This window comes from Plecotus auritus (genome assembly GCF_963455305.1).
Source record: "Plecotus auritus genome assembly, chromosome: 4".
NCBI classification, from domain to species: domain Eukaryota; kingdom Metazoa; phylum Chordata; class Mammalia; order Chiroptera; family Vespertilionidae; genus Plecotus; species Plecotus auritus.
The window spans coordinates 91,603,865-91,627,301 of record NC_137775.1 but is presented as its reverse complement, the minus strand read 5'-3'; the positions used below and the strand labels follow the sequence as shown (position 1 = coordinate 91,627,301).

General features: G+C 49.2%; 1 protein-coding gene across 1 annotated transcript in view; it reads right to left on the bottom strand.

The window, feature by feature from the left end:
• TRERF1 (transcriptional regulating factor 1) overlaps nucleotides 1-23,437 on the bottom strand; it is a 206,005-nt gene that overhangs the window by 114,790 nt on the left and 67,778 nt on the right. The window contains exon 2 of the mRNA XM_080664593.1: nucleotides 6,773-6,855. The gene's annotated coding sequence lies outside the window, so the exon portion shown is untranslated. The remainder of the gene's footprint in view (nucleotides 1-6,772; nucleotides 6,856-23,437) is intronic.

The window sequence follows — 23,437 nt, the reverse complement described above, 5'->3', positions numbered from 1 at the left end:
GGAATTAATGAGATTACTATATAGTTATACTTAAACAATTTATGTGAATCCTATGAAAATACATGTATATGGTGCCAATCCTGCATTCCAGGAATAGAACCCACTTGGGTAACATGAAACATTCACATACTCTATTGTTGAAATCTACTCACTAGAATTTTATCTAAAATTTTTACATTCCTAAGCAAGATTGCTATAAAGCCTCCCCTTGGGGGCTTGCCAAATTTGTTATCAGGGTCATGTTTGCTTGACAGAGGATCTGGAAGTTTTCCATCATTTTCATAAATCCTGGAATGGCTTATATAACACAGGAATGGTCTGTTCCTTGAAAGTTTAAAATGATTTTCAAAGGGCTTTTTAATATTTTAAAATATTCCACCTGGCACAGGCATGTGTGTATGTGTATGTGTGTGTGTATGCACGCACGCTTGCACTTGTATCCATGTGGACATTGCCATGTTTGTATATGTTCACAGAGAATCCATTATATGTTTGTAAAATGACACTGTAAGATATTGATCTCTAATGGAACAGGGGACGGTTTTATTATAATTTAATGCCTTTCTTTCCCTCATGAAAAGGGAGTAAATGACCAAGATAATAAAATGCTGAAAGCTAAACTATTTTCCCAGGCTTTGGTTCTGAGAGCCTCCTTTTCAGAGGCCCGGAACGGAGCCTGTAGAGGGTGGTCAGGGAGTAGTGAGCACTGAACCACCCAAGCTTCGCTGCGGCTGACCAAGATCAGCAGCCACAACTCATCACCTGCACATGGGACTAGGAAACCTAAGCTCTGCAAAGACAAGCAGGTCATCAGTCTACCGCAGGTCACCTTTGTTTTCTGTGGCAAAGGTCTTCCGACTCTTGGTCCACCAAGCCATCTTCTCCAGGTGCAGGACACTACACCCTTCCACAGCCAGAAAAGCTTGCAATCCCAAGGCTCTCTCTACGTCCTGCAGGGCTCCGGAACTGACGGCACTGGGAGCACTTCAAGGAGCCACAAATAAATACGCAGCATGTTATGGACTGAACGTTGGTGTCACCCACTCCCTGAAATTCATAGGGTTAGGTCCTAACCTAAACTCCCTTTGGGAATTAATTAGGTTAAGATGAGTAACAAGGGTGGAGCCCCCCTGATGGGATTAGAAGAGGAAGAGGCACCAGAGCTCTCTCCAGAGTGTCCCAAGGAGGGGCGCTGTGAGCACACAGCAAGGAGATGGCCACCTACAAGACAAGGTCCCGATGAAAGTACCTTGCCAGCACCGTGATCTTAGACTTCCTAGCCTCCAGAACTGTGAGAAATAAGTGCGTATTGTCTAAGCCACCCCGTCTGTGGTGCTTGTGAAGGCAGCCTGAGCTATGACAAGAGGGTTGTGGTAATGTCTGTCCAAAAGAATGCTGAGCTAGCACTCTGCAGACCACGTAGCCTGCTGTAGGGTGAGATACGCTGTAGGAGAAACAAGTGGTAAGGAGTCTCCAAAAATGGAGATGGAATGTCCACTAGAACCCGCAGGTGCCACATGAGCATATGTGAGACTATAAACAGGACACCATGCCCAAGAATGAAGCTGTGAACAGGGCAATACCTGCAGATGTGAGTGGGCCACAGACCAGTCTGCTTTTTCTCGAGAAAGACATGTCCTAGCTCGTGTCCTTGTTCACAGAGAATCCCTTAAATGTTAGAGCCCAGTGGAAACTCAGGATTAGGACAGTGAAGATAATGAGCATTGGGATAACCTGGCAGGAAGGCAGGGACCTCAAAACCCTCTTAGGTCCAAGGATCCCACGATTCCATCTGAATTCCACACAGGCACAAGGCAGCCTTTTCCTCCCCTCTCCCAGGGCAGGGAGGTTGCTCTCACACCAGTCATGGCCTCACACAGAAGCTTAATCCCTGGCTGGAAGGCAAAACATGTTTGTGGCAAAGCCAAGCAGGCATGTGAAGTGAAGCAGAATGAGGAACATTTTTATTAGTGCTCTGGCTGTTTGGGGTTTTTTTAATGACTCCAAAAGGCATCTTTAAAAGTCATATTTTTTTTTTGTCAGTTCCAAAATGCAATTGTTGCTACAATACCAGCACTTACCAGGAACTGACTGATGTACACACTGCTTTTCTCAAAAACACCCTTGTCTCTCTGGGACTTTTTAGACCAGATTAAGAGTGTGTGAGTATGTGTGTGTGTGTGTGTGTGTGTGTGTGTGTGTGTACACGTACGAGCACAGGTGGGGGAAAACGGGGGATCTCTCGAATGCACCTGTACTTTCCCATGCACAGAGGCATACCACACAACTGAAGACCAAATCAAACTGAACAGATATTTTGGTTTTAGGGTTAAAATGTAAAAAAAGAAAAGCTGTTGACATACGTTTAAATTGGAACAATTTAAGTACTGCAAGATTTTCTTCCTACTGGTGGAAAATTAAACAATTCTATGTTAATGACTGAAAGTAAACAGTTCCTTCCTTATAAAGTGAATTAGATTTATCAAGACTTGTGTTCAAGTGAATTTCTCCCATCCCTTTAAATCAAATAAAGATGTGACTTTAGAGGATTCCTGGGCTCGAAGAGAGGCTTAAAAAAAGTATGATCCCCCCTCCCCCTACAGTTGCACATTAAGTAGGTAACTCCTGATCTCCCCAGTACTTGCTATGGATAGATGGCAGGGCAGCACCCACCCTGGATGTAGTTTTCACAGGTGTAGTCAGAAAAATAAGAAGAATGTAGTAAATTCTTCCTAAAGCTGATTGTTGTCAATGTAAAGATTCGTTTTAGTCTTAAATTTCTCCCTTGTTCTATTTTAGCATCAAGATAGTCCTTTCTGTTATGACATTGTGGTGACGGATCCTAGGTTTTTAAAAACATTACTCTTTGGAAAAATAGAAAATTGGTAGGCCTAAGCCAACCTTCCAAATTTTTTCATTTTGGTAGTTTCTTGGCCCAGGCGATCTGCGTGGGAGAATCATTTGTCTACAGCTCCCTCTGAACCATCTAGTTATCACAATGGTGACCAGCCCTGGGGGCAACAAACAATCTATAGAAAATTTAACTCTAATTTTAATCATTACTCAGGGGAGAGGGGGGTGAAAAATTTTATGGTCTAGAAGTCTTTGGTCTGTAAGTTCCTGGATGCTCTAGAACTTTTTCCTCTACCACAGGCCCCTTGTCGCACCCTATCCACCCCGACCCACAAAGCCATCTCCACCTGGTTTGGGAACACAGCTGACAGAGTTTGGGGGTTCCGTAACAACCTGTGCTCTCCCCATCACTAATCTGGGAACCCCAAATCAAGACCATCCTGGGATCCTGAGAGGTTTATGGCACCAAAGGCTCTAGAGAATGAGTTACAGTATTTTGTCCACTGAAATGCCAATTAAATAAATGCCCAAGACTAGCTTCTGGCTTCAGCAGCATCTCACCCAATCCAGGTGATCCTAAAATCCATCCACTCAGAAAAGCCCGACTGTGTGGCTGCCTGAAGAAACCAAAGCCAGGGAGGGTCACTTGCCCCTCCAGGTCTCCAAACTAGAACAAAGGCAAGACAATCAGCTGGGTCCTAACTGATAGAGCGTAGATAGAGCATAGGCCCACGGACTGAAGGGCCCCGGGTTCTATTCTGGTCAAGGGCATGCATCTTGGTTACAGGATCGATCCCCAGTGCAGGAGGCAGCTGATCAATGTTTCTCTCATCGATGTTTCTAACTCTCTATCCCTCTCCCTTCCTCTCTGTAAAATCAATAAAACATATTTAAAAAGAAAAAAAAAATCAGCGGGGATAGGTCATGACAGGCCATCAACTATTTAAAGATTTCTCAACTAAGAATACATTAATATTTTAGAGTAAAATTAAAAATCCCTGTTTTCCCAGGGATTCTATACCTACCTTTAACTGTATGCTACCTAACATTTTCTTTATTTAGGTTTTCCCCAAAATAAATTCTTAAAAAAAACACTTCAGTAAAAAAAAAAAAGTAATCCATAAACACTAAATTTTTAACACCTTTATTTCCTTCGTCTCTAACAGAGTTAATCAGTAACAGATAATATATCTGTTGTGAAGAGAGTTAATTTCCCAGATTTAATATGCATTAAACATAGACCTGTGACAATATTTTGAGATATATGATGCTAATAAAAGTAAAATTTATTGGGTCAGCCACTGGGCCACTGGGCACATTACTTAAATTACCTCAGTTAATCCTTACAACAAGTCTATAAAGTAGGTGCTATTCTTATTCCCACTTTATAGATGAGGTTATAAACGAGGAACCATGACTGTAATTTAATCTCCACTGACCCAAAACTTGAGGTCAGTGTTTACTCTGGCTATAAAAAGGTTGCATAAGCAAATTAGAAATTAAACAGAAATGCAGAAGGCATACTTAATCTCCTAGAAGGTCCTAGGTTTTAAGACATACTGAAAAGCAGAAGCTAATTGCAAGCATTCCAACAGGAACTATTTGGGAAGATTCTGTCTGAAACTACACTGTGTTAAAACACTTTAAAATTCAGACTTTTCCTAGTTAAGAGCAGGTTTCTTCTCACTACTACTCCCAACACTTAACCCAAATTAGTAGTATGGCTACAGATGATACAATACAGTGGATGTCAGCTGCCACTCTCCCAGAATCCATTTTCCTCCCGGAACAGTACCCAGAGCTCCGCTTATTTGTGGCCCTGTCTCCCCCAGTCCTGGTGCTTTGGAGAAAGCTGACACACTCCCCTCGGGAGAGGGATAGGCCAATCATAAGTGGTGTGGGGGGGAAATCTCCCATCCCCACCAGTCAACAGAGGGCATTTGCCTGACCATTGGGATTGGCTAAGGAATAAGCACATGGCTCAATTCAGGCCAATGAAATGCCAGAGTTGGTTTGCTGGGGAGGGATTTCTGGAAAAGACACTTTCTCAGTCTTTTTTTAAGAGTCACAAGAAGTAATGTTTCTTTACTTCTGGCCACAGGGATGTGCAACAAAGAGCCCAAGAACTTGCACAGCCATCTGCCTCCTTGAGAGAAGTCAACCTGAGAATGAACTGACCCCCTTGAAGAGTGAGCAGAGAGATGGAAAGAAACTGGACAGCTGATGGCATGCTGAGCTGCCATTTCTCACCTGCCCTGCCGTCCATCCCATGAGCGGATTCATTAGCCCCTGTGCTGTGGGAGGCCCTCTGAGTTTGTTTTTTTGACAGTCACAACCCCAAAGAATCCAAACGGACAAGTGAGAAATAAGTCCTAATGTACAGCCTCTTCCAAGCACTACCTCAGATTTTGCTTTACACTGTTCCTGGCTTTAAGTGTTCTCAAGAAAACGTAATGGACTTTCAAGAAACACTTTCATGAACTAATGAATGGCCTTGGGCAAGACACCTCCCTTTTCAACTATAAAAAGGTCTAAGTTTGACTAGAGGATTTCTGTTGTTCCTTCTGGCCCTGACAGCCAACAGTTTTGATTCCAAGGTAGAAATAGTCTTTATAACATAATCCAAGCAATCTGCAGCTCTTGCTGGATCCAATATTTTCCAACTGCAACTCCATATCCATTCCTCCACCCTCCTCCACTCAGCTCTGCGCCCCCAGAGGTTCTGATCTCTATGGACAGCATCAACATGACCCCCTGCCTTCCGGCTTCTGGCTGGTGTGCCTAACGGGAGGCACCAGCAGGAGACAGGAGAACTGAGAGGTGTTCAACGAGGGTATTTATTCTCATGGTTCTTTCCTGCCATGTTGGTGTAGGTTGACTTCATCCTTCTACCAGAGAAAGCCTTTCTCTATAGGGCTTCCCTTTCCAGTTCCAGTAGCCAATCCCACCCTCTTCTTTTCAGGCATAGGCAAGGGAAAGAGCCCTGACATTGCAGACCCTGAGAAGTTTCCGTATCCCAGTGCTGGTTTTTCCTACCCTGCCTTAGCCACTATAAACAGTCCCATCAGTAGAGTCTCTCGGGGTTCTCCACTTGAGTGAATCACCTGTTTCCTACTGGAACCCCAAGACACATGGCTTAAAAGTTAAATCACAATCAGCCACAACAAACAAAGAAACAGGAGCAATCAATTCACATCACAGAGAAGAAAAGTGTGGCACTTGCCGAGAAAAAACCCCCGCACACACCAAAAGAATCAAATGAGACATGAATCACTACCCCCCTTCTCCACTGTCACTGAGAATTTGTGGAAAGCGGCCATCTCTTGCTAGACCAGGGTTTTAACCTCAAAAGAAAAGAAAAATCTGTTTACACACAAACGTATTGATCCTTCCGACAGCTTCTGTGTGGAACCTGGCAGAGGAATCCCAGCTCTGTGTCTATTTTCTAGACGGACAAACTGAGCCTGGAAGAAGACACAGGGTCAGAGCTGATAAATAACACTGGAAATGCCCCCGGGCTAGTTCAAAGGCTCATTGGTCCAGGAATCTGCCTCTGACAGGCTCTGTGGAGTGTCTCAGAGCGGCCTTCGGTACTACCATTCTCCAAAGATGTCTGATTCCCTCCCAATCATCCAGAGTTGGCCTTCATGAACATCCTTCACTATTCACAACAACTCCGCAAAGTCCACAGAGACAAGACAGGATGCCCTCGGCCCCATTCCAAGTGACGCTGAATCCCAATATGTGACTCCACAATCACTGGTCCTTTCCCAAGGTTTTCCAGAAATCTACGGTTGTCCAGGCCCAGAGCAGCCCTCCTCTCCTGCTTGGGGCATTTCCCACACCACAGGCGTCAAAGAAATGATCTTATGGCTCCTTTACAAGCCGTTCAGACACCAGGAATTTCCAGAGACGCTACCTGTTTCAGGATTAGGAGGCTCAGTCTTTCAGGGTCGTCCTGCTTTTGTGTCTTCCTCCTTCAGCATCCTCCGGAGCCAGGGCCTGCGGGAGTGACCCAAACAGTACATTCAGGATACATGGCTTCAACATGGGAACAGACCGTCTCATTAGGGAGACTAGAAGCAGCCAGGGACTGAGCCCTGAACACCCAACGGTTGATGGACCTGCCCAGGAGGAGGACCCTACAGAGGCTGCGGAGGTGGGTCCTTGAGGGAGGAGAGGATTTAGGAGAGAAAGACACCCAACTCGGTCCTTGTAGCTACTCATGCACCAAACCCAAGTCATTGCGACTCTCCTTTTTCTCCCACACTCCACGTTCAACCCATCAGCAAATGATGTCGGCTTTATCTTCCAAACAGATCCAGATTCTCACCACATCTCACCACCTCCACTGCTACCACTTTGGTCCAAGCCAGCTGCTTCTCTCCCTAGGTCACTGCAGTAACCTCATAACGGGTTTCCCTACGCTCACCCTCACCTTTCTACAATCAATATGATGTGAACTGCATTGTGTCATAGGTCGAATTGTGCCTCCCCCAAATCCCTATGTTGAAGCCCTAACCCCCGTCCCTCAGAATCTGACCTTATTTGGAAATAGGGTCATTGCCGGTGTAATCAGCTGTTAAGACACGGTCATCATACTAGAATGGGGTGGGTCCCTACTCCAGCATAACTAGTGTCCTTGTAAAAAGGAGAAATTTGGACACCAGCACCCAATCCACACAAGAGCATCATGTGAAGACTGACATTCTGCTGCCACAATCCAACGAGCTACCAGAAGTGAGGGGAGAAGCTTGGGCCAGATCCTTACCTAGCACCTTGAGAGAGAGCGTGGCCCTGCCGACACCTTGACCTCAGACTTCTAACCTCCAGACCTATAGGACAATAAATTTCTATTTTAAGCTGTTCTGTTTGTGGTACTTTGTTATTGCAGCCCTAGCAAACTATTACACAATGCTCCCCACAGCAGCCTCAGTGACCATTTAAAAATCACTCTTGTACTTAAAACACTCCTATAGTGTTTCATTTCCCTCAAAGTAAAAGACAAAGTCCTTGAAATGACCTACGAGGCCCACACATCCTGGCCCAGCCTCTTCCCGGACCTCTTCTCCTCCTCGTCTGCTCTTCCTCAATTTTCTCCAGCCACAATGGCCTCCTCCAACATCCCACACAGGCTCCTGCCGCAGGGCCTTTGCACTGCTTTGCCCTCTGCCCAGAACACTCGTCCACTAAGTGTCCTTTACTCCCTCCAGGTTTCTGCTCCAATTTCACTTTCTCCGTGAGGCCCTCCACCGCCACCACTGCCCATTTTCCATCCCCTTCCATGTTGACATTTTCTGTGTAGCTTGATCACTACCTGCCATTTGTTCCTATTTTTATCCCTCTTCTCTCACACTAGACCATAAACTCTGAGAGTAAGGACATCGTCTCATGGCATGCCCCAGAGGCCAGCACATAGTAGTTGCTCAAGAAACAGTTGTTGGAAGATTGATTTGTGGAATGAAAGAAGACAAGAGAAAAGAGAGTTACCCAAAGGAGGAAGTTGTCCACAGTGTCAAAAGCAGCAAAGAGTCCAGAAAGATAAGGACTAAAGTGTCCGTTGGGTGTGGTAACATGGAAGCCACAGGTGACCTCAGAGAGGGCAGTTCCTGCGGGAGGCGGGAGCCCTCTGCAGCAAACGCACCAGGTCCCTCCCCTGTGCCAGGCACCCCTCCCATGGGCAGAAGCCAGCCTGAGTGGGCCATGGCAGCGAAGGAGCGGAACCTGAGGACAGAGGCTCCCCAGACTTTTTCCGTCTGTGAGGGGAGGGGAAAAGGGAATGCGAAGTGGAGGGGACTGAAAGTGTGAGGAAAGTTTGGTGCTGAATGACTGAGGGGGGCGAGGTCCCAGGAGCTACAGGAGACAGAGGGACCCCTGTGCTGGAAGACGGTTCTCCGGGTGGGGGAGGGAACATGTCCTTCTCTGAGTGGAAGGAAACCAGGTTGAGATGAGCCCAGATGCCAATAACCACCCAGGAGGGGAGGCAGGGACCCGAGTGGGCTCACTGCTGTGGGAGAACCTGCGAGTGCAGGTTGGCCCTGAAACGGAGGGTCTCCTTAACGTTTGTGCCCTGAGTGCCTCACTCGCCTCACCCAGTGCCGACCCTGATGCCCTGATTGGAGAGAGAGCTGGCTGCCGGACAGCACCGCTGAGGGCCCAGCTGAAACTAGAAGCCATGGTTTCCTGGCGGCACAATCCCTATGACTGTGGGGTTTCAGGAACAGGCCCTTGGCAGCCTTGATTCAGGAGGAGAAACCTCCTAAGACTGAATTCAGGGACCCCAAATAGCTCCACCCATTTCCGTCAAAGCTGCATGCTTCTCCCAGCTCCCAGGCCCAACGCATTGAAGCCTTTTGAGGCCTCCCTCTCCACTCCTCCAATTCCTCCAGGTCAATCAAAAACCGTGCCTCTTACACGATGAGAGGACCCCTATTTGGTTGAGCACCTACTGTGTGCAGGGTGCAACACAAGTTAAAATCTTCATACAACAATCCTATTTATAGATGATGAACTGAGATTCAAGAGATTCAGAAGCCTGCTCAAGGTCACACGGGTAGCAAGTGACAGAACTGGGATCTGAACCTTCCGTCTCTCTATCTTCCTTTCTATATTCATGTCTCCACCCAAGTCCAAGCCCTCAACATTTCATTCTTAAAGTTCAGCAGGACAGATGCTTTCTAACTCACCTCCCAGCACCCCCACTCACAGTGCACACACCGCAATGAACCTCCTTCCAGCACTGTTTTCACCTGTCCCCATCCTATTAGATTTGCTCTGGTGGCTCCCAATATGGGAACATTCCAAACTCTGCAGCCATCCCTTGGGATCCTTCATAAACGATATACACCCCCTTTTCAAGCTCGTTTCCCACAAGCAGCCTCCGCTCCACTCCATCCCGTGTACTCCTTCCCTGTGCATCACCCCAAGGTGACAAACGTAGCAAACACGCATGCACAACTGCAGGAGGTTGCACACCAGGTGGGGCACGTTTCTGCCCCTGCAGCTGCACCACTCTGAGCGCCCTGCTCTCCTGCAGTCCCCTGAGCAGTGTCACCCCAGTTTGCCGAGCTCTTCCCCGCTCTTCTGTGCTCACTGCATTTAGCGTCTTGTGGCAAGCGTTCCATTCACCCATATAGACTGCACACCCCTGGAGGCTAATTAATAATTTGTGTTGGAAACACCTGGAATTGCCCACTACTCAACACGGGGGAACGTTACTTGATCCACAAAACAATGCTGATAAAGTTCAGCTGACGTACTTCTAGAAGTTTTTCAGAAAATATAAGAGACCTGGGATGAACAAGGGAAGGGGCACACGGCATTCTCGAAGGTTTTGGGAGCATGCCTGCTCTTCCTTTGCAGGAGCACCCACAGTCTGGCACCCTGTACCAGCTCTCCTAGCAAGGAGGGTGGCTGGATTTAGCCCTCCCCTCCTCTTCCTGCCCTTACACACTCCAGGTCTTGGTATTCTTCCTCAGCTACCCCTTCACACACTCTCATGGACATAGATAGAGATCCTAGCTCCTTCCCTCTTCAGGGAAAGAGCTTGAAATGTCAGACGTATGGCTGTGGGGAGTCATGGTGACCAGCAGAATGGTCAGTGCTGGGTACCCAGAGTAGGAAAAAGGATATCCCATTTCCAGGGAATTGGGAGTTGGCCTTAACTCACTTCGATTGTCAGCACGGACCACACGACAATTCTGGGATTCCCAGAACCACAGGCGGAGGATGGTCGGGAAAAGTGAAAGTCAGCAAAGCCCTCGGGCCATCAAATTGTACCCCACATGGACAGAACGGGCAGCACCTGAACAGTGAGAGTCTGGGAGTCAAGATGACACTGTCGGCCCAGATACCCAATAAGAAATCAAGATCTCCCCAACCAATGGCACCAAAGGCACAGTGTGGGCCTCATGACATCGTTGAAATAATAGGAGCTCTGGAGTCGGGCCTGGGATCAAATCCTTGGTCACTCAACCTCTCTGAGCCTGGTTCTGCGTGTGCTAATGTGAGGCCTTAATAAAACAAGAAATATATGGAAACATCTAGCACAGTGCCTGGCTTTATATAGGGGCTCAATGAATGTTGCTTCCCTCCCTCCTTCCAGCTTTCAGCTCTCACAGCTCTCTCAACCCTCACGAACAGAAACAAGTACCGAGGCTACAGAGCATTTCCCAGCCAGAGGTCTGCAAAGGATGGCAAAAGCCAGCAAAAGGGAGGGAAACAAAAGGGCGCCCCGTGGCTGCTGAGAGAGAAGCGCTGGACTTCTGCGAACACCCGGGTTTCAAAACACACAGAGCTTCGAGCCTAGACCAAACCCAAACAGGAAGTTTGTGATAAACTTAGCAAACACGCATGCACAACTGCGGAGGTTGAACACCGCTCAGAAAAGACGAAAACCAGCATGGGGGGGGGGGGGGCAGGGGGTGGTCTGTGTGGAATAAAAGGAGCGTGCCTGGCTGATGCTCTTAATGCACAGACCGCTTCCTGGGAGCCAGGGAGCTCCTCACCCCAAGCCCTGGGCCAAATCCCAGGAGCTGCTCTGGGTTCCCCGGCGGGGTCTGGCCGCTCTTCCCACTCTTTGTCCCTCCTCTGGCTCCTCAGGCACCAGGGGCCGTGAGCACTCTGAGCAGTGATCCGGAGCCTGGGGTGACACAGGTGTGTGCAATCTGTTTTTGACTGGAAGAACTCAGCACAGAGTGAGGGAGTGGCAGGCGGGGGTCCCACAAGGGCTCCTCACTCGCCACCTGCCGCTCCACACCAGGGTCTTCGCACTGCCAGCGTTTTGACCTCTGAAATCCTGCCTGGCACTGCCATTTGCGCGTGGACTGCTCACACTGGTATGAGGCGCTGTGACTTCAGTTCACAAGTGCAGGCAAAGGTGGACACACCTAACCTCCAGGATGTGTGTCCCATCACCCCGACCAGAGTGAAAACCAGGCGGTTCCTTCCCCTTTGTGCACAACCTCTCAGCACCTGTGGATTGAGCCTGGGTACTAGGCCACGTTTGGTGGGTGAACTCCAGAAAATACCTGGTAAATGAATAAACAACATCAATACCATTTCTACTATTCTACCCCCACCAGGGTGTGTCCCACTCCCCTGGATCCACCCTCGGCGGACAGGTCCCTGGTTCCACCCCTCCTGGGTGAACGGCCCAATGGTAAACTCAGTCCCCCGGCTGTCAGCCGCACTGCCCACCCCTCCCTCAGCACCTCACGCAGTGGTTTTCCCCCCCTCTCTGTCAGGTTTCTTAAAAAAAAAAAAAAAATGACTCATTTAGGAAGAGACAAAACCAAAAACTTCAATGGTAAAGATAAAACAGCACCAAGTCTCTTTAAACACCTCCTACTCCATGTAGAATTTAGATCTGAGAACGCCTCCCCAGACTGGACCTCCCAACCTGGAACTTACGGCACACGCAGTTCTTCTAGCAAAAACATTTCCAGTAAGGTCTCCTCTCTGACCTTCTCAGGTCCTCCTTTACACACAGAGGTGGCCTCAGGCCTCCAGTCAGTAGCTTTTTCAAAATGAGGGAATAAGAAATTAAAGTCCATGCTAAACTCCGGGGTCAAAAAAGAATTATTTAATGTTCTATGATTACGTTTGCGATTCTGACTTATTGGAGAAAGAATGTTGGCATTATTTTCGTGGCCTTAATGTGAATTATGGGGAGTTTTTCATAAATAGTAAGATTTCTTGCTATGTAAGACGTTTGCAACATCTGTGCATAGTGTGTGAAAGGAACAAAATTGGATAGTACAATACATAGAATCCTAACACTGTGGGGCTCAAATGAGCAATTAAGAGGATCCAGGGGTCTCAATGTTGGCTGAATTTAAAAAACTCCCTGGCCCCACCCCCAGAGATTTGGATACATGTGGACTGGAGTGGGGCTCTGGTATTGTGTGTTGTTTTTTTCAAGTTTCCCAGTAATTTTAATATGCACCCAGGGTTGAGAACCACTGATTTAACGTAGATAAGAAATTGAGATCTGAAAAAATTAAGGTTCAGTCCAAGAATGCTCAGCCAGACACAAAACCAGAACCAAATCCAACATGTACAATGCCCGGTTCAGTTCTACAGTGTTGCTCATATTTCTAGTATTCACAGAATTGTTAAAATATTTATTTATTTTTTAATTTGGGGTACTCACACAGAGTTGCTGACTTTTTGTTTTGTCAAGCAAGGTATTTTTAAAAATATATATCTTATTGATTTTTTACAGAAAGGAAGGGAGAGGGATAGAGAGTTAGAAACATCGATGAGAGAGAAACATTGATCAGCTGCCTCCTGCACACCCTCTACTGGGGATGTGCCTGCAACCAAGGTACATGCTCTTGACTGGAATTGAACCTGGGACCCTTCAGTCCGCAGGCGGGTGCTCTATCTACTGAGCCAAACCAGTTAGGGCCAAGCAAGGTATTTTTATAAATAACTACCAATTACTATCACTGCTTCCTGTTGGGTCTCTTGCTCATTTGCATACCCACCACTCTCTCCACCCCAAAACCAAGCCCAGGAGGTGAGGTTTGACTATAGCAGGCCCTGGTCTAGTCTCACTCACCTCTCCTCACCCTGCTCCCCACCAGCACCCATGTGACAAATCCAAACAAAACCCAGGCCTCGAAAATTCTCCATCTCCTCCTTTCCCTAACTCCACAATATCTACTTCTGAAAGTCCCTTCACTAACCCACAAACTACTTCCCAGTTCCGCCAAACCCACCCTACACTTTCTTCCTGACCATCACGTGACAGCTAATATTTGCACAAGTGACCACAACCAGTATTTACAGTTTGTTATCCCACACATATTATTCCTTCTACATTTCCCAATAATCAAGAATAGACTGGAAACTTTTAAAGAGGGATAAAAGGAGGTAGGGGAGGGAGGAGGGCAAAGGGGGTTCTCCTTACACCCTTCAGTTTGAATTTGGGGCAAGCATGGGAAATGAAAGATTTCTCCCATCCGGCCCTGGCTTCTGCACCCTGCCTAGAGCCAAGTCTATCTCTATGACTGACCCCGAGCCACCTCAGGCCCCGCCAGTCCCCAAGAATAGAGGTAGAAGAGGTGCCCTAAGACAGCTGTCAAGCCTGCTCAGCTTCATCTCCCCTTGCTCCCCGAGTTTCTGCCATGTGGATCAGCTGTTCTCTCCTAAGTATCTCCTCTGGTCCCTGCCTCTACGTTCCTACCCAGGCTGTGCCACCCACCCTGACTTGTTTCCTTCCCGAGTCTTCACCAAGGCAAGCAGCCACACCTACTCCAAATGACACAACTTGTAGACCAGGAGCCAAGAAATTCTCTGGATGATGTATAAATGATGGAATTCTCCACAGTCCTCACTGCTCCCTCATGTCTAACAAGGCAATGAAGAAGGGTGAGAGAGGCTTCCTGGCAACAAGAACCACAGGCTCAAAGGCCTGGAGGTCCAAGCGGGTGTGATGTGCTCACAGAAAAAAAGGTGTTTGGGATATCTGGAGCGTGTCCTGGCGTGTCCAAGGCCAGGCGGAGAGGAAATTCCAAAGAAACTTAACAGCAAAGAGAGGCCTGAGCGAAGGGTTATCAACCTGCCATCTGCTACTCATCCATCCAACTGCTTCCCCACAAGGCACTCTACCCTTCCAGTCTCCAGTTGGGTCGAGGCTAGCAGGAGTGGGTGGAAAATAGGAACAGAGAAAACAAAAATGCGATGAAGCAACACTGCACGGAGGCAGGCTGAGGTCCTCCCAGTGCAACTGAAGCGACTGACCTTGAGGGGTCAGGGGACCTGGTGCTTAAGCCTCTTCTTGATGTCACCCCCAAATGTGAAGGACGTTTGTCAATTATCCAAACTTCCAGGGACCCCCAAGAAACTTTTCTAAAGAACTTTAAAACCTCTAAACCGCCAAAACACAGACTGGCCAGGCTCCACCCAGATGTCGCTGAGTCCTGTGGGGCTTTGGGGGTAACCCCCGTGGAGGGCACTGGACTAGCATCACCTCCTGTCCTGTGGGAAGGAAGGCTTGGACAATTTTGGTTCTTCGATTGCCCACCTCCATTGGGCCTGATGGCTTGGTTGAGGCTACGTTCACCTTCCCCAGGGAAAGCAGCTCCGGAACAGTGCCCAGCTGTGTTAGGTAGCAGTATGCCCATCTTCTCCCCCACACACTCAGCCACACTGTAAGCTCCTACTGGGCTCAGCTCTTGCTGATTCTCTTTCTTTTCTTTTCTTTTTTTTTTTTAAATATTTTATTGATTTTTACAGAGAGGAAAGGAGAGGTATAGAGAGTTAGAAACATCGATGAGAGAGAAACATCGATCAGCTGCCTCCTGCACACTCCCTACTGGGGATGTGCCTGCAACCAAGGTACATGCCCTTGACCGGAATCGAACCTGGGACCCTTCAGTCCGCAGGCCGACGCTCTATCCACTGAGCCAAACCGGTTAGGGCTGCTTCTCTTTCTTTTTAAAAAATCCTCCAGGCTGGCTCTCAGTGGGCATTTATTAACCAAGTGGAAAACCAATCCTCAAACCCATTGGCTCGTATCAAGTTGGAGTCTTCTAGGAGACGGAGGACATGTACACACAGAAGAGCTGGGTAACACCCGGGGTGGACAGTTAACTGCTTGCTAGAGGAAAGGTGTGTGGGAGGTGGAGGAGCAGGGCGGGAATGGCAGGTCGTCTCATAGAGGAAGTGAGATCTGAGTTGGGTATTTTAAAAAGGGTTCAATTGGGTCAAGTGGAGAGGAAGTGGGAAGACCATCCCAGGCAGTGGGACCAGCACACACGTGGGTCTGACCACAGGGTGGGGAGCACCCTGTGCGGGGGACCGAGGCCATGAGGCAGTGAGAGGTTATGAGTGTACATTGAGGAGTCAGGCAGACTTGCTCTGAGCTCAGCTATGCCTCTTGTTAGCTAGCTTACCTCAGACCCACGTTCTTCATCGGCAACATGATGAAGGTGAGGATAATAATGGGACCTACCTGCTGGGGTTACTGGGAAGATGTGATGAGAGGATGCATGTAAAATGCTTAGCATGCTCAGGGCCTTCGGTGATTGTTGTGTTATTCTTGCTACAGTCAAAACTACCCAGTGCCCATCCCGCTGACGCAGACAGGCCCTTTCTTCTTTGTAACAGCCACGATGCTGGGAAGAATGGGACACTGGCTGACTGGTTACATTCTGAGTAACCTAAGGAGTGTAAGAGCCAGCTGTGCATTGAAATGCCCAGGGTACTCTCAACTACAGACACACACACACACACACACACACACACACACACACACACACACACTCCCTCTTTCTTTTCTCCTTCTTGGACCACCGACTTCCTTACAAGAACTACAAGTTTCTTTCCCTTTTCCTCCTACTTCTCCATGGTTTGGGAATGGTTGTCTCCCTTCAGCTTCTGTTGTCGTGGGTCACTTTCCTGGAGATGACAGCTTCCCACTGTCGCCAGCCCTGGGGTGCCTGGCTATCCTTGGGTTTCCCCAACCTGCGCACACTTCTATAAATACTCCCTTCATTAGCGTCTCTCCAGGTAAACCCTTAGCATGTGCCCACCACATGCAGGGGCTGAAGTGCAGACCTGCCTTCCTCTCACTCTTTTCTTTTCCTCGGAGGCAGAGTAAATGGCAGTGTTTAAGATACCTTAATCGATAAGGAAAAAAAAAAAGATATAAGCACCAATGCGTTTTACCCAAGGGCAATCAATCACATGGGAATTTAACATCCCTAGGAATCTAGATGTAACTCAAGAGCAGGGGTCCTCAAACTACGGCCCACGGGCCACATGCGGCCCGCCGAGGACATTTATCCGGCCCGCCAGGTGCCGCTGCCTGTCCTGCTTAGCAGCCGACTAGTCCTGGGCCCGAAGTGCGCATAGGAATTTGTTCATAGTTTTTGGTTTTTTTTTAACTATAGTCCGGCCCTCCAACGATCTGAGGGACAGTGAACTGGCCCCCTGTTTAAAAAGTTTGAGGACCCCTGCTCAAGAGGCTCAGGAAAAAGCCACTCCCCCCACCCAGGTGGGCGGGGCCTATTCCAAGGCCCTGGCTCCTCCAAGGCCATCACACAGCGGAGCTTCTACAAAGCGGCAGAACCTAGATCAGTGCCCGGTACACAGAGTAAGTGCCCAACTAGTATTTGTTGGTGCAGGTCCTTCTGGGCGAGGAGGTGAAATCCAAGAGACCTTTCCAGGAAAGGCCCTCCATGGAAGCAGCTACTCGGTAGGGCGGCTCCGAGATGCCCTGTGCTCATCCTGTCACATGACACGCAGCACTGAGATGCCCCATCCACAGCCAGCAGGAGCTCAGATTCCAGTCCTTCATTCCACAAATGCTATTTCCTTGTTTCTCATGAGTAATTCCTGAGGCTTATGGTTTCCTCGAATCTCTCTGGCTGTGTTTATTACTCCCACTCCCTCACAGGGCCAAACTCACCCCTGGCTCAGTGCAATGCAAAGGCATTTAGTAAGTGCTTACTGTGTACAAGTATTGGGCCAGGCACTGGAGACCCAAAGATGATTAAAAAGATAAAGGTCTCGGGATCTAAGACACACACACACACACACACACACACACGAAGGACAAAGGCTTACTACTGACCAAGGGGATTCTCAAGGAGATAAAGCTCGAATTACACTGGGTGTTGAAGGGCAGGGCTGTGACAATGGGGACAGAGGGGAAGGCAGCAGGACATGTGAAGAAGCAGGTGGGAGGTGGAGGAACACGGGACGAGGTGAAGGGCTGAATGGACAGGGACCAGAGCAGCAAAGAGCTGGGCAAGGAGTTTGTCTCAAGGTGGGATTCCCTGATTCAAAAACCAAGCACGTTAACAGCAGACATGACACCTAACCAGAGGATATTTCCTCCCAGCAGCCTCCAAAGTTAGAAGGCCCCCACTTTGGAAAATGTTTAAAGGAAGCCAGGCTGGATCTGGGGCAAAGGTGCTTGTCCTGAAGGGATGTTTCTTGGCCTGCCACTCGCCACCAGCCCGGCCTGCCCTGGGCTCAGCCAGCCTCGATCCAGAGCCAGCGAGAGCAACCCCGCCCAATGACCAACAGAAACCTTCCACACTCGCTTGCTCTTACTGGGAATTCTAAAATTAAAAATTAAATGTTCATTCCTCTCCCCTCACAGCTTTCTCCCTTTATGAGCTAATATGCAAATGTCCTGGGAGAGGCTAAGTCGTAGCAGCCACATATCCGCTTAGCATGAATGCTTCCAGATCTTTCCTGGAAAACAAGCTTTGCATAAAGGATGCTCAGGAGATTAGCTGTGACTGAGGGGGAGGCAGGAAGGGGAGAAGGGGGCTCCTGCACTGAAGCAACACAAACACCCCGCAAGGGCAAGGACTAGGGAACTAACTAAGTGCCACGGCTTCAAAAGACTGTTGCTCACTAGTCGTTTGTAAACGGAGAGGTAATGCACGACCCACAAAATCTACCCTTTAAACTGCCCAATCCAGTGGTGTTAGCCTATTTATTCACAAGGTTGTACAACCATCACTGCTGCCTAATTTCAGAATATTTTCAGAACCCCAAAGAAACCCATACCCCTCAGCAGCCTCTCCCCACTTCCCTCCTTCCCTGGCAACCATTTTCTCTGTGTGTGGACGTGCCCATTCTGGACATTTCACATAAACGGAACCTACAATCTGTGGCCTTTGTGTCCGGCTCCCTTCACTTGGCATCATGTTTTCAGAGATCACCCATGTTGGAGCATGGGGCAGTGCTTCTCTCCTTTCTTGTGGTTGGAGAAGTCTCCTGTATGGATAGCCCACATTTTAAAGGGCAACACACAGGATGCTCCTGCAGCAAGGAGCGTCCAGTAGCCTTCGCAACCATTTGTAAACTTTCCTTCTCTGCTCCTCCCACCAGCTGGGTAGACGCGGTACAAACCCTCCCCACTGGGCTGGCGGGAGTTCCCAACCACGCCGTGACTCAGGACGGCCGCCCTGAATCACCAGGCCGTGACAGAAACCACTCAGATTCCTGCTGAGGGGATTTGTAATGACTCTTAAATGTGTTTTATAGACCTCCGTGGTCCCCGTAATGGCAGATGAAAAAGCAGAGCCGGTGTCCCGGGCGCAGCGCGTGCGGGCTCACAGGGCCCCGCGCTTGCTCTAATGGGCTGCTATCGCCTCCTCCTTAAAAGCCTTGATACTTTTCAACAAGGGGCCCCGCGTTTCCATTTTGCACTGAGCCCAGCAAAAGGGGCAAGAGGCAAGGGTTTGGAACCTGACACTCTTCCCGAAGCAATGGCTGCATACAGCTGACTCAGGTCAGGCCGAAGCAGGAGAGGGGCCAGGGCCGCGTCCAAACTGCCCGGGGCCGTCTTCCTCCAGAGGGGCTAGCAGTTGGCTGATAAGGCCTCCCGGAACAGCCAGTCTGGTAGAAAGTAAACGCTATAAGTCGACAGGCTCAGACTGTAAAGCAGGGAAACTCAAACTGAAACTTGTTTGATCTTGTAATCACTTACAGGTTAAGACCAAGAAGAAAGAAAAATTAAAAAGAAAAAAACACACCCCATACTTACTGAAATAACGGGCTCTGAGAAAACTTTTCAAATAGCCACTATGTTCTAAACTGTCACTTTTACTTCCAGCATGTCAAGGAAGTCATGGCTGCACCAAAAAATCTGGGGTTCAAACCCCAGAGAGAAGTGAGTTGAAAACGCAGCTGATGTCAGTACTAGAAGGGACCTGAGGAAGAGCCCATCCATGTGGATCCCCAGGGGGCTCCATCCCCCTCACACTGCCTGCCCCCGCCCCCCGCCCAGGTTTAGTCCAATTCTCATTTTGTAGATGAGGAAGCTATGCTGTGAGAGGGGAAGTAACCGGCCACGGCCACCCACAAAAAAAGGGGCAGGACCAGCACACGGAGCGTGCAGCTTCCCCTTCCAACCTCCCAATTTCATGAGCCCAACCAAAATTCACACATGGGATGTATGTTCCCTACCCCCAATTTTCTCCTGGGTCCTCAGCTCATATCTTCGAGTACTTGTCCCTGGAAGAGAGAGTGAGGTCACACAGATAAATGGAAGACACGTCAACCCTAAGGAAGAGCACGCGGCTTCCTCCCACCAGTGCGCTCTCTAGTCCATCATTCAGCGAAGGGCCAGAGTGCCAATGAAGGGCCCAGAGCCTTTCCGTATCCAGGGTATTTGTTCACACAGGGTTTCTGGGAAGAGTGAGTTAACTGAGTTTTTCCCAGTTAAAGGTACAAGAACCATGCAGGGTGGATGGAGCTCGGGCAGACAGGAAGTGCTGCCAGCCCACCTTACCAAAGAGACAGGTCCAGACGGCCACTGGGACGGGATGGGACTCAGCACACCGTCAAGTTCTGTCCCTTTTCTACAGCACAGATGAACCAAACCATCCTGAACACCAAGCACCTGGATTCCTTTGGTTTCAATTTGTGTTTCAGCCCCCCTCCCTTCCTCCTTCTCTTCTGTATTCTTTCCTTCCTCTCCTTCCTTGAACAAATAGATACTGAGCACTTCCTATGTGCAAGGAATGTTCTGGGTGCTCGGACAAAGCAGTGAACAAAACAGAGGGAGGAAATAAGGAAAGAGTTTACAAATAAATGGATACCATGTAAGAAGGTAAAAAATTCTCTGTAGAAGAACTCAGCAGGATAAGAGGATTCAAAAGGGCACAAGAGGCCCTGGCTGGTGTGGCTCACTTGGTTGAGCATCGTCCCGTGCACCAAAAGGGTGCTGGTTCGATTCCCAGTCAGGGCACATGCCTGGGCTTTGGGCTCAATTCCCATTGGGGAGCGTGCAGGAGGCAGCTGATTGATGTTCAGCGCTCACATCAATGTTTCTCTTTCTCTCTCCCTCTCCCTTCCTCTTTCTAAAAATCAATAAATATATATATATATATATATATATATATATATATATATATATATATATTTTAATGTCAAGGAAGAAGGAAATTTAACTAGAATGGCCAGGAGAGGGGTCTCTGAAGGAGGTGAGGGATTGAGCCATACAGACACCCGGGGAAGACATCCCAAGCAAAAGGATCAGCAAGTGCCAAGGCGCTGAGGTGGGAATGTCCTGGTACATCAGGAATGAGGAGGGGAGTGGCAGGTCTGGGGCTAAATCAGGCCAGTACTGAAACCATGGTAAGGCCTTCGGTTATACTCCAAGTGGGATGGCTCTGAGCCAGGGAATAACTGCTCTGAACATAGGTTTTACCAGAACCACCTGGATCGCTGTTGTTACTAGGCCACCTGTGCTGGGGAACTGGATTCCGAAGCCAGACCCTCACAGCCTCTAAGCAGCAGTGTGAGAGACACTTCCCTGCTCTGGGCCTCCACAGTCTACTCCAGGAAATGGGAGGATATGACGAGATGATGTCTAAGGTCCTCTCTATGATATTTTCTGACAAGAATTGCCGAAAGCGTCTAAAAGTCTCACCCACTGACTGGGGAGAAGGCAAGGAACAGCAGCCCAGTGTTGGGAGCCCCCCACGCTCCCCACTGCCTCTTCTGCCCACACCAAACTCTCACCCTGCAAAAGGCACTGCTCTCTAGGGAGCAAGGTCCAGCCCAGGAAGCAGCCAGGTCAGCAGCATCCTCCAAAGATTACGAAGGGCGACCACTAAAGACAGCACAGCCTCCACACCGTGGCAGGGTGGGGCTGGGCCACTCAGAGCATGGCTACAGCCGAAGCATAGGGCACGGCTGAACAGGCTTCTGCAGAGGCCGCCACAGTCTCTCCTGTCTCCCCTTCTTCTAACATGGAGCCAGAAAGAGAGTTATGGGGTTCAGGCTGTTCCATCCCATCATTTCCTTGAGGGTTCTGTCTGTTCACACATTATCAGACTGGGTCAGAAAGCATGACTCAGGTCTCCTCCATCAGGCTGGGTAAGCAGGGTTTGTCTCTCCTCCACCAGACTGTGAATTCATCCTCTTCCTACGCCTCCTCCATCAGACTGGAGGCCCCATGAGGGCTGAGGCTGTATCTCCCCAGATAGATAGGGGCTCTGCTAACCCCCCCGGACCCTTGGACTGAAAGCTCCCTGGGGGAGTTTATCTGCCCCTTCCCCTCTATCGTCTCACTTCTACACTAATAAAAGAGAAAGATGCAAATTGACCATACCTTTGTGACACCCACCACCCAATCAGGAGTGAGTATCCAAATTAACTCAACAAAGATGGTGTGTTAATTTGCATACAGAGGCGCTGCGCGGCCGGGGGTGGGACGCAGGAGTTCTGCACCGCCCCAGCCGCTCCAGGCCCCTGGGCAGCGTGGGAAGGCAGAAAGGCGGCTCCCATCTGGAACAAAGGTAGAAAGGCGGTGCCGGCAGACAGGGGAAGGAAGGCCCATTCTTGCACGAATCTTCATGCATCAGGCCTCTAGTATATTATAAACTTCTATTATTTAGTGATTTTTTTTTTCAATTCTCACCCGAGGATATGCTTTTTACTGATTTTATAGGGAGAAAGAGAGAGCAACATTGATGTGAGAAAGAAACATTGACCAGTTGCCTCCCACACAGGCCCTAATGGGGGATCAAGTCTGAAACCGGGGTATGTGCTGGGAATTAACCCAAGGCCCTGCGGTGCATGGACGATGCTCCAACCAACCGAGCCGCACTGGCCAGGGCTACTTAGTGACTTCGTAAAACAAGGAGTCAGACTGAACAACCTCCCGAGGGGCGAGACCCTGTGACGCCAGCCATTAAAGGATCCATGAAAACTATCTGAATACAAACCTCCAAGCTGAATGAAACAAAATTAACAGCTGGCATCCCCGAACAACGTTTGGTAGGCTGTTGGTGACCTGGCTGAGGCCCAGCTGAAATGCACCTTGAGGGCAAACAGCAGGGAGCCCACTGGCCTGGCCTGACCAGAGCTACACTGGAGGGCAGCCCGCAGCCCAGACTCACCACCCACCAGCTGCCAACTCGGGCTTTCCCCAGGCCTCACCCCAGGGATGTCGTGGGAAATGGGAAAGTGGCTGTGGCAACTGGAATCGGAAGAGGGGCACGGGAGGAGCCCCATATCGGAGAGGCAGGCCCATGCCTGCCGGCACAGAATGGAGGCGGAGGCAGTTGGGAAGTGGACAGAGATGGGGACGGAGACACCAGGGCAGCTCAGCACCAGCTCCTGGAGCTCCTGGAGAAGCAGATGCGGGGAGGGCACTCGTGTGCATGTGGGCTCCCCTGGAATCTGTCTGGTACCCTGGCTCATCCCAACCAAGGGTTTCCACAGAACTGCAGAGGAGGGGCAAGAACTTCCAAAGGCTGAAACCAATAACAACAATAACAATAACAACAACAACAACAACAACAATAGCTAACCCTTGCAGGCACTAAATCCTTTCCATGTATGTACTAACTCAGCTGATCTTCAGAATGATGCTAATATTACTCTCCGTTTACAGATGAGGCAACTGAGGCCTGCCCCAAGTAAAGATTTCACAGGGGCAGCTCGGGTCCCCAACACGGGCTCTTAGCCACCTCCCTCTCTGAAAAAAGAGGGGGAATCCTCCAGTATCTCTGCTGGTGCCTCTGAACCTCCGGGGCTGAAGGCCACTTGGCAACAGGCATCTGAGGGTCTGGGAGACTGGGGTGCTGGCGACTCAGACAGA